The following is an 11186-nucleotide window of genomic DNA, read 5'->3' on the forward strand; positions in this document are numbered from 1 at the left end:
TGAGACTGTTCCTGATTAAGTTGTGTGGCCATCTCCCCCATCTGATCAGTCAAATTTTTAATTGACGCTCGGGTCTCTTGCATGAACTGCATGTTCTGCACTGTCATCTGCTTTAGTAGCTCCTCCAACGTAGGCTCAGAAATAGAAGGCTGAGGAGCTATTTCGGTAGAAGCATCATATTGCTGACTCTGATATTGCTGGACTGGTGGAGGCATGAAAGTACTCTGGAATGGTGGTTCTTGATATTGATGTTGTGGAGCATTGTACCATCCCAAGGTAGGGTCATTCCATCCAGGAACCTTTAGTCCCCGGCAACGGCGCCATTTTGTTGAGAGGGTCGCACCTCACACAAAAGTTGATTTCAAAATTAATGCAGTATAGTTACTAGGAAGTGACTCCTAGGTCGTCTCTCAAGGACCAAATGTGGGTTCAGTATCAGATCAAACACGAAGTGGGGGGTTTTGAAAGTGTTTTTGGTTGCGGAAGAACTTAACTTAAAATGGAAATTAAATAAAACTGAATTAAAAAGCGTTGAAGTAAAAGCAAACCGTAAAAACAAAATTAAAACATTAAAACGAAATTAAAACAGTAAAAATAAATCTGGAACAGAAAACGAAAATACAGAAAATGAAAATACAGAAAACAGTAAATTGTAAAATATGAAAACAGAATCAGAATTACTGCACCAAAGTTCAGAAAACGAAATTACTGCTGGAACGTGTGAAGGCCTCTTTGCTTTGTGGGCCGTGCTATCTTCCGTGTGGGCTGCTGCACCAATTCAACACATGAGGTGCTTGTTGGACCGTGATGTGTGTGTGCAGCTGTTGGCTATCCGTGAAACCAAAGGATGCTTGAAGGTGCTAGCTGGAAGCGTGAAGATTTCGGTTTGCACTCCAGCCATCATAAAACCAATAGAAGCCACCCATTCTTAGTGGAGATTTATTTATCCGTGGGCCCATTGTGTTTCTTGGTGCAGAATTTTTAAAGAAGATAAATGCCCTTCCCCTTTACGTGTGTGCCGTTCAATGCTTCCATGTGCAACCCTTTTATTCATTTTTTTAAAAAAAGCAAAAGGTGTCTTTGTGGATGTGTTGGAAAACGACCGAATAGAATTGCTCACGCCCAAGTGTTAGAAAAACTTGAATGAAGTGCTCCAACGTGAATTGAGTGGCAAAGTGAGACAAACAAAATAAATCATAAGAATGAAGCATGATTTTCCCAACCAAACCGTGAATGGTCGTGTGGCTTTTCCCTAGTGCCTTGCTGGACCGTGTTGGATGTGTATGTAACCCATGTGCAAGAAATCTGCTCGACCAGGCCAACTAATTTAGCACTTCTTTCACGTCTCATCTATGTGCACCCCCAAAAATGAAATCCACACCTCCTCTCATTTTAGTTTAAAGTATATTTGATGTGGCATTTCTCTTTAAGTCCCAAAATATTATCCAACAATTTCCCTACAATTAACAATGCAAATAATTAGCTCAAATAATTCAAATTAATTAAAATAAGAATTTTTGGTCAGATTAAGCAGAATTAGCAAAAACGGAAAAATACCAGACTTTTAAGCACAATTCCCCGATTAATTCTAGTACAATAAACTAAGTGAAGTGACGAAAATATTGACTCATCAGTCATTCACCCTTATTCACACGGGGAGAAGAAGGGCCAGCCGCCACTCTTCACGAGGATGATGGGGGGCTGGAATGGGAAGCACGGTCACTTCCAGCAACTATGAAGCACACGGACCTTTTCATTTTCTGCTGGAGAAGCATATCTTTTCTTTTCCTTTGAGTATGAAGCTGGATTCCAGAGAGCACAGTCAGTGAAAGTGGTGATTCATTTTTCTTTCCAATTGCTTTGGAGTGCTGAATTTACTGTGTTATTGAAAAGAGTGCTCATTCATTGTTGAAAAGAAAGCATTGTCACGTCTGGTCTCATTTTTTTTCTTCATGCTTGAACTAGAATTCACTTTTATATTCTATAAATTAAAGTGTTGTTTTGCTGAGGAGAAGCGTGATGAATTTTGGAGCAGCTGCACGTTGACTCAAATAAGATTTTGGTTTTATTTCATAGCACAATTTTTTTTTTAGTTTATTCTCTTTCTTTAGAAAACGAGCAGCGGTGATTATGTTGGGTGAAGGAACACGCGGACGGAGATGGTTGGAGACGCAGCAACACGTTGGGAATGGGAAGTATGAAGAAGTGGCACGGCTCCCATGAGTGAAAGGGCACGTTGATGGCTAGATGGATAGAAAATTTTATTTACTTTGCATACTAGAAAAAAATCAAACAAGGCTACGGTTTTGGATGAGGGAAACAATTTCCTATTCTATTTTTTTTATTTGAATTTTTACTGTTCCAATTTCATTTTCACTGTGTTAATTTCATTTTACTGTTTTAGAATTTGCTTTGCCGTTTTTAATTCAGTCGTGTTTAATTTCCAGTCAGTTTAATTTAATTTTATCCGCACAAAAACAATCTTTCAAAATCCCCCCCACTATGTGTTTGATCTGAGACTGAACCACATTTGGTCCTTGAGAGACGACCTATGAGTCACTTCCTAGTACTATACTGCATTCTTTTATGCACAACTTTTGTGAGAGGTGCGACCCTCTCATCAATGGCCTCTGACATAGCCCAAATAATTCTCAGCTGGATAATCACCAATCTTCTTAGCATTGGTGTAAAATTCCTTTACCACAGCTATGTTGGCAGGTGCAGGATAAGTGGCTAGCTTTCCCCAGTCATTCCCTAACACTTGCTCTCCAAATTGAGGAGCAAAGTTAGGTATCATTCCAACCTTTCTCTCCATCAGAAGTCTCCTGTCCTGAACCACCCTAAAGTGCTTCTCATGTTTTCTAGAGAGGAACCTGCTAGAGTGGGGTTGCTCTGGTTCCTTTTCCTTTCTCTTGGTTGCTATGGTTTTCAATCTTTTTCCTGAAGAGGATGCCATTCCTACATTCAAACACAAATACAAAACCACAGAACATGATGTTAATCATTAGTAAAACACAGAACACAACTCCTTTCGAAGCTAAACCACCGCTGAGGGCCAGAATTTCCCCACAGCGCCACCAGTGCCACATTCCAACACGCAAAAATTCAGAAAAACCAAATTTGGCAGAGTGCCACTCAGCGGCAGTTTACCCCTCAGCGGTAACTCTGCAGATTTTTGAAAATCTTGTTTTAAAGTTGTCCTAACTCCACCCAAATGCAATTTTCAGTTTTCCAGTTCATAATCATGCAGTTTAATCGGTTCAAACATCAAATATATCATCAAATCATGCATAGAAATCAAAACCCCTAAATATTCACTCTTTGACAATCACATTCAAAATCAAAAACCCTAGAATGAACAAAATGCATTTTACTTACTTGGGTGGAGATACTAGATGCAATGAGGATGTTTCCAATCTAAGATACTCTCTTCCAACCCCAAACTTGAATGGAACACTAGTGAAAAAGTGAGTGGAAGAGAAATTTTCTTAAGAGGAAAGAGTGAAAAGATGTGGAAAACCTTGGAGAAGGTATGTGGAAGTGTTTGTGCAGACAAAAGCCTGAAAGTATGAGAACTTACGCAGCTTAGGGTTTAAAAATACCCTAATGGGCTCGGGTCCCGCTAAGGGGAACTAAAGCCCATTCTGCCAGAGTACCGCTCAGCGGCACTTTCGTGATGTGCTCTTCTCCTTCTTTTCTTAACCTATGTGCCTCCCATACATGCCCCTCAATGGTTCCCTGCAAGTCAATGTTTAAAATGCTTATGCAAACCCTAACTAAATCAAACAAACAGAAATATTCAATCAACTGGGTTGCCTCCCAGGTAGCGCTTGTTTAACGTCACGAGCCTGACCCAAAATCCACCAACACCCATCAGTAGGTGCAAAATTTTCTTACCAACACCCATCAGTAGGTGTTACAAACATAGTATCCTTCAGTAGATACTTAACCACCTAGCATCCTTCAGTAGATGCTATCTCCAACAAAATAATTACAAAAATAATGTTCACAAATTAAAAATTACAAAACCAAATCAAAAGTCTTTAAATCCACTGGGTTGCCTCCCAGCAAGCGCTCTTTTAACGTCATTAGCTTGACCCAATAAAGTTCAAGTTCCATCTTCTTTATAGTTGATGTTGTCATTCCACCAACTCCTCAGCTGTTTCCTCTGGACTGTCTTGATTCTTCTAGAATATGGAGACTCTATCTCTATCATCTCCTTCTCTTTAAAGCCCTTCACAACCCACAACTTGTTCTTTATTCTTACAGGTGAGCCAAGTTGGAGTTTTCTTTTCTCCCAGTCACTAGGAATTTCTCCTCCTCTTCCAATATTTTCTTCCTTGGGTACCTGAAACAACAAACAATGGTTACCTGAAACTGTGATATTTTCAACTTTACGGCTAGTCATGGGTGCATCTTGAAATGCAGCTTTATAACTAGCTTCTTCCTCCCTTGCTTGCGTCTCATCTTTGAAGACGTCTACCACCACTCTCTCCTCTCTGTCCTGGAGCACCACTATACCTTCATTTACATCAATAATAGCTCTGGCCGTTTTCATAAACGGTCTTCCAAGTATGATAGGTATCTTTTCTGTCTCCATCTTCATCAACACAAAGTCTGCCAAGAACTGAAGTTTGCCAACACAAACTATAATGTCCTCTACAATCCCACATGGCTCCTTTGAAGATCCATCGGCCATTACTATTTTAACCTTTGCAGGTTTCACTTTAACATTGCCGATTTGCTCCAGTAAAGAATAAGGTATCAAGTTAACACTTGAACCTAAATCAAGGAGAGCTTTCTTTACCTTTTTCTTCCCTATGGTACAAGGGATAGAAAAACTGCCTGGATCTGATGCTTTAGGAGGGAATGACTCTTTTTTAACAGTTATACACTCTTTTGCCTCATCATCTCTACGTCTCTTCTTTGTAGAGATTTCTTCATCAGATTTTTTGTAAACTGTGATTTGCTGTAGAATTTGTTCCCAAGGTGCTTCATTATCCACCATTCTGAATAATTCTGTGAAGTCCATTTGCTTCCCTTGATGGATTGGAAAAGGAAAAGTACTTTTGCTCTCTATGTCTCTTCTTTCTTCTGTATCTAACTGAACTTTATCATCATCAACACTCTTTACCACCTTGCACTCTTCTCTGGGGTTAACCTCAGTATTAGCCCCAAAATTTCTATTTGGCCTTTCTTCCAATTGCTTGGTAATCTGACCCATTTGAATCTCCAAGTTCTTTATAGCAACTTCAGTGCTCTTTTGAGAAGATTCAGTTTTCTGTATGAATTGCTGAAGAGTTTCTTCCAACCTTGTTGATCTTTCATTAAGCATAGATAACTGTTGCCAAAAGGTTGGTTGTTGCTGCTGCTTATTATATTGACTAGCTTGCCCAGTTTGTCCTTGACCAATGCTTGGGTGTGGTTTCCACCCTTGATTGTAATTCCCTTGACGGTATGGAAATTGATTGGCCATGAAATTAACGTCCTCTACAGCTTCAACTGGAAAGGCACATTGACCATTGATATGGTCACCTCCACATAATTCGCACAACTAGGTTTGTACCTGTGTAGTAGTTTTCAACTCTTTAGGTAATTGTGCAAGAGTTTTAGTCAGAGTTTCCAGCTGTTGAGTTAGAATTTTATTTTGAGCTAGCAAGGCATCATGTGTCTGTAATTGGAGAACCCCTTTTTGTTGCATAGGAGCTCCTCTCTCACTGTGCAGCTCATTATCACTAGTAGCCATATTTTCTATATGTGGCTTCCTCTGGAGTTTTCCATTTAATATTGCCTCCTGCTGAGGCGTCCAACATCATCTTGGTTTGTGAACCAAGCCCTCCAAGGAAAGTTAAGACTACTTCCTGTTCTTGAAAGCCATGCGTGGGTGTTTTTCTTAGCAGACTTTTGTATCTATCCCATGCATGCCCCAGTGATTCTTCCATGCCCTGCTTAAATGAAGATATCTCTTGCTTGCCTTTTGTCACCTTTGATTGTGGAAAGTACTTATTTAAAAACTTTGTTACCACTGCTTCCCAATCTGTGAAACTTCCTTCTGGGAAAGAATTCAACCAAAGTTTAGCATTGCCTCCCAATGAGAAAGGAAACAAACTAAGTTTGATCGCTTCATCTGGCACCCCATTAATTTTGACTGTGTTGCAAATCTCATTGAAGGTAGTGAGGTGCTCATATGGGCTTTCATGAGATAACCCATTGAATTGGTTGCTTTTTACCAGTTGGATCAGTGCTGGTTTGACCTCCATGTTAGCTGCATTGACTCTAGGTCTAGCTATACTGTTAAAGTGCTGAGGTCCAGCTATATTGGTGTAGTCAGCAAGAGTTCTTCTGATATTATTGTTCTCCATATTTTCTGTGCTATGAACAGAACCTTGTGGTGATGGTTGCAACAGAGTTTCCGGAGGAGGGAAAAGTTCTCTAGATGTTCGGATTCTTCTCCTCCGTCTACTCTCGTCTAGACCTTCAAGAAGAGGTTCTGTTGTTTTCTTGCTCCTAGTTCGAATTACCTCCTGCATACACAAGAACACAAAACCCTAGAATATTTGGTTAGCACAAAAAGATATAGGAGAAGATAAAAACAGAAAACAGAAAATAAAATAAAATAAAATAAAATAAAAACCAAAAAAAATAAAAACAGAAAATAAAAACAGAAATTCAAAATTAAAGTCAAAGATAATCAACAATCACACAAATTAACCAGTTAAACCACGAGTCCCCGGCAACGGCGCCAAAAACTTGATGGACAAATTTATGAACACCAAAATATGATGTCACAAACTTGTTTTTCAATCGGCAAGTATGACCGAATCGTTCAAGTAATAAACTTGGTAAGACCAAGTATCGTTCTTCCCAAAGGACTCACGGCCTAGTTTAGTTGTGTGGTTTATTGATTAGCTAAGACTTAAAGACGAAATATTTGGATTTTATATGCAGAAGACGAAAATTAAATATGTATGCATGAAGTTTTGATCAATGGCAAAAACAAAAGATAAACACTTTCAATGAAATATATGTATGAATATGTTGTTGGGGTTCAATTTCATCTTTTCCACTCATATATTTTAGGAATTCAACATTCACTTCATCATTGTTAATACCACTCTCTAAAGTACCTTTCAAGAAGGCTTCTCACTAATCACGAGTTCATACAATTCCTAGCATTCCTGATGATTAGTTCATAAGTGCAGGAGCTTAACGACAACCAATATAATATTGGGAGAAATTCCCCGGATCTAGACTTCCCCGTACGCGCCCGTATCGACAAAACCAATAATCATGCATCGAATGAGTTAAACAATGCAAGCATTAAGCAAAGAGGAAAAACCCTAACTAATGACGAAAGAAAGCATAGGTCTTAATTAAAAGATGTAAAAACAAATTCCATATATGAGAGCTTCAAAAGATTACATTGATTCCCCAACAAACATACAGAGTTTAGTTCACCATATTCATGGTCAACCTAGATGAATTACAATGAAAGAATGAAAGATAAAACCCTAAAAAGGTGAAGAGGAAGCCTCAACATCCAAGATCCTCCTTCAAAGGGGTGGAAAAGAAAGTGTTTGCTTCGTTCCAGCCAGAGATACCTAACCCTAGGAAACCCTAAAGCTTATATATTATTCGTAAATTACAGAAAATTAGGTCTAAGCCCATAAAAGTGCCGCTCAGCGGTAAAATATCGCTCAGCGGTAAGTGCGTGTCACGTTTCTTCCCCTCAGCGGCCATTTTGCCCCTCAGCGGACCTCCCGTGACTTCCTGAATGTCGCTCAGCGGTAAACTGCCGCTGAGCGGTGACTTCGGCTTCTCCTTTTGCACTTTTTGATGTCTTTTCTGATTTCATCTCTCTCCTTCTTCACTTCTTTCACCAAATTCACTTTAAAACCTGCACAAAAACACTGAAATCAAGCATAAACCTGTCCAACTCTCTTATTTCTGAAAATATGAAGAAAAGCATGATTTCAAGCTAGTTTCTAAGTGTAAAGGTTGCTTTTAGTGTCAATTTTAATCATGAAAATAACAGTTTTTCAACTATTATCAGAGCTTCAGTTGCTCCAGCTCTACTGGCCTGTGCCTGCTCCTCTTGCCATACTATCTTGGGCAATGAGGAAGTGTTGCTCATGCTTGCGAGAAAGGAACTTGCTGGAATAGGGTTGATCTGGTTCCTTCTCCTTCCTTTTGGATACTGTAGTCTTGAATCTCTTGCCTGATGAGGAGGTCATCCCTACATCAAACACAATTCACAAAACCACAAGACAAATCATTAAGCATTAGTAAACCACAACCAACACCCTAAAACAATTCCTATCATCGCTGAGGGCAATCAAAACCCATTAGTGCAACCTGTGCAGCAAAACCAACAAGCAAAATAGTGAATAATGCTCTACGAATGATAAGAAATCAGCTCCTAACAGCAATGCTCTCACCAAACCCCAAACTTGAATGGAAACTTGATGCAAAAATGAATGGAAGAGAGGTTTTATAAGTAGGGATGAAGGGAAAGGTGTAGAGAAATCTTAGAAAAGTGTTTAAGAGTGTGTGGTAGGAAAGAAATCTGAAAATAGAACCAAAACTGCACCCTAGGGTATAAAAGTAGCCTAATGGGCTCGGGTCCCGCTAAGGGCAACCCTAGAAACCCATGCTGCAGTGATACCGCTCAACGAAAATTTCCGCAGAGTGGCACTCCTTCTTCCTAGCTTGCCCTAGGTTCCTTATACTCATGCCTCTCACTCACTTCATGCATTTAAGTTCTCAAATCTCTCATACATTCAATCCTTAACATGTAACTAAAGCAGAATCAAAACAAACAAACAAAATATAGTAAATCAACGGGGTTGCCTCCCAGGTAGCACTTGTTTAACGTCACAAGCCTGACCCAAAATCCACCAACACCCATCAATAGGTGCAAATCTTTCTTACCAACACCCATCAGTAGGTGTAACAAACCTAGTATCCTTCAGTAGATACTTAACCACCTAGCATCCATCAGTAGATGCTATACCCTATAAAAAATTTATAACTAAAACAAAAATAACAAAAGTTCATAATTACATCACCAAACCAAGAACAAAAGTTCTTAAATCACTGGGTTGCCTCCCAGCAAGCGCTCTTTTAATGTCATTAGCTTGACCCAATAAAGCTCAAGTTCAAACTTCTTTTTCTTCTTCTTTCTACTGAACTTCTTTAGAAATTTGATCAAACCAGGAACCTATTGCAATGCTCAATCATAGGAACTTTAATCTCTAATTTCTTGAAGATTTCCATAAAGCGCTCAAAGTCCTTCTTTTTCCTATGATATTTCTTTGGATGAGGATGGGGTTTTTCATATGATTCTTTCTTCTTTCCTCTCATCCTCTTTTTCTTACTTTTCTTCTCCCTCAATTTTTTCTTTTTCTTTTCTCTTATTTTTTTCTTCCCTTCTCTTTTTCTACTCAACTTCCCAATCTTCACACAAATTTTCTTTCTCTCTTCTCCCTCAACCACCTCTCTTTCTTTTTCTACTACATCTTTATCCCTTTCACTCAACTCTTCTTTTTCTTTTCTCTCTATCTTTTTCTCATCTAATGTCTTGTCACTTCCAGTGATAATGGCTTGACATTCCTTCCTAGGGTTAACTTCAGTATTAACCCCAACATCATCCAATTTCTGAATCATGTGACCAATCTGCATCTCCATCCTTTTACATGATGTTTCAATGTTTTTCTGAGTGGAGATGGACACTTGCATAAATCGTTGAAAGGTGTCATCCAAACTTTCTGATAAAGAGCTTTGTTGTTGCCATTGTTGTTGTGGTTAGTTCTCAAATTCTCCGGCAGCTTGCCAAAATTGGCTTTGATCCATGCTTGAGGGTGGTTCCCACCAGTGGTTGAGATTACTTTGGTAGAATTGAGTGCACATATACTTAAATACTTTTCTGAATTGCATCCTGCAAGCATTAGGCACAAAACCCTAAAAAATATTTGTTAACACAATAAGATATAGAAGATAAACTAATAAGATAAAAAGAAAAATTAAAATGACAGAAAGATAAGAAGATATAAATAAAGAAGATATAAATATAGAAGATCGAAACAAAATAAAAATAACAAACAAAAAGATAAACAGTTGAAAATAAAATCAAAAGATAAAACAAAAAGATAAAAAGATAAAAAGATAAAAATTCAAAAATCAAGTCAAAGGTAATGAATAATCACACAAATAGATTAGTTAAACCACAAGTCCCCGACAATGGGGCCAAAAACTTGATGAACCCTCGGCAAGTGTAACCGAATCGTATCAAGTAATAAACCTGCTAAGACCAAGTATCGTTTATCCAAAGGACTCACGGCCTAGATAGTTATGTGATTTATTGATTAGCTAAGACTTGTACAAACAATTACTTGAGATTTCAATGCAAAATACTGAAAAATAAAGATGTATGCATTTGTTGATCAATGGGTAAGAAGAAACAAAACATGTGATTTGAATTATATGGATAAATATGTTGTTGGGGTTTATCAATTTCATCCTATCCACTCTTATGTATTAAGGAATTCATCATTCTTTTCATTAATGTTAATGTCACTCTCTAAATTACCTTAAACCCGATGTCTCGGCAAAGAAAGCCTAATCATAATCACTAGTTTACAATGTCTTGTCTGCCTAGAATTTAATCATGCATTATAGTGAACAGAAGCTTAAAGACAACCAACCATCATACTCCTATGTCTAGGTTTATACTACTGTTGGGAGAGATTCCCCAGATCTAGATTTCCCCGTATGTGTCCATATCGACAAAACCAATGATCATGACATCAAATGAGTTAAACAATGCATGCTTTGAGCAAAGAGGAGAAACTCTAACTATTAATGCAAGAAAGCATGTATCTTATAAAAGATCTTGAAGAACAAATTCCATTGCATGAGAGTTTCTAAGGATTTACATTGATTCCCCAACAACAAAATAAGTTTAGTTCACCATATTCATGGTGAAACTATATGAAATACAATGAAAGAGTGAAGGATAGAACCCTAGAAAGTTGAGAAAGGAGGCTTAACATCCAAAATTCTCCTCCAAGGGGTGGAAGAGTGCGTTTTTGCTTCGTCCCAGCCAAAGATGACTGACCTAGGTTAACCAAAACCTTATATAATATTCTAAAAAATACAAAAAGGTAAGCCCAAGTCCAGAAAAGTGG

General features: G+C 38.3%; 1 pseudogene; it reads right to left on the bottom strand.

Annotated features, from left to right (window-relative positions):
- Positions 1 to 9301: 9301 nt before the first annotated feature.
- On the bottom strand, positions 9302 to 9936 carry LOC148200639 (uncharacterized; annotated as a pseudogene).
- Positions 9937 to 11186: the final 1250 nt, after the last annotated feature.

This window comes from Vigna umbellata, chromosome 4 (assembly GCF_029865625.1).
Source record: "Vigna umbellata cultivar VRB3 chromosome 4, Vumbellata_1.0, whole genome shotgun sequence".
Classification (NCBI taxonomy): domain Eukaryota; kingdom Viridiplantae; phylum Streptophyta; class Magnoliopsida; order Fabales; family Fabaceae; genus Vigna; species Vigna umbellata.